Raw genomic sequence first — 497 nt, forward strand, 5'->3', positions numbered from 1 at the left:
TCTTCTAGTTCCAATGACTTGGGCGCAGAATAGGCTCCCTCAAAGGATCTGCCTGAGGTTAACCACGCTGCGGTCCAGCAAGTGGCCCTTAGGTGTGAACGCGAGGATCGGCGCATATTGCTTGCGCCGTCGCCCCATCCAGCATAGCAGACGAGCTGTGATACCTTAAGAGGTGGGGACTGGGGAGCATTCAAAGTCACTTCTGGCTGTGGTTAGTCCCCTGCTCACAGCTCCATTTGGTTTGGTAAAGTTGAAATCCAAAGTCCAGCAGAGCAGCTGAAATCCCTTGGCGCAGCATTGTAGAAATCGCGGGTGGTGGTCTCAGTACACAAGACAACCGCCGTGCAGTAGGAAGTTGCCAGCTAGCAATTTCCATTTTGTAGAGAGGATGGTTTCATAGCGGACTTCTTTCCTTTTAGGTTCATTGGTGTTTCTCTGTGGCAACAGGTTCTGGTTACTTCATCTTGGCGAATAATGCAAGAGGAACTGTAGGTTGT

The sequence above is a fragment of the Gavialis gangeticus genome, unplaced genomic scaffold (assembly GCF_001723915.1).
Source record: "Gavialis gangeticus isolate Ggan-Ray unplaced genomic scaffold, GavGan_comp1, whole genome shotgun sequence".
Classification (NCBI taxonomy): domain Eukaryota; kingdom Metazoa; phylum Chordata; order Crocodylia; family Gavialidae; genus Gavialis; species Gavialis gangeticus.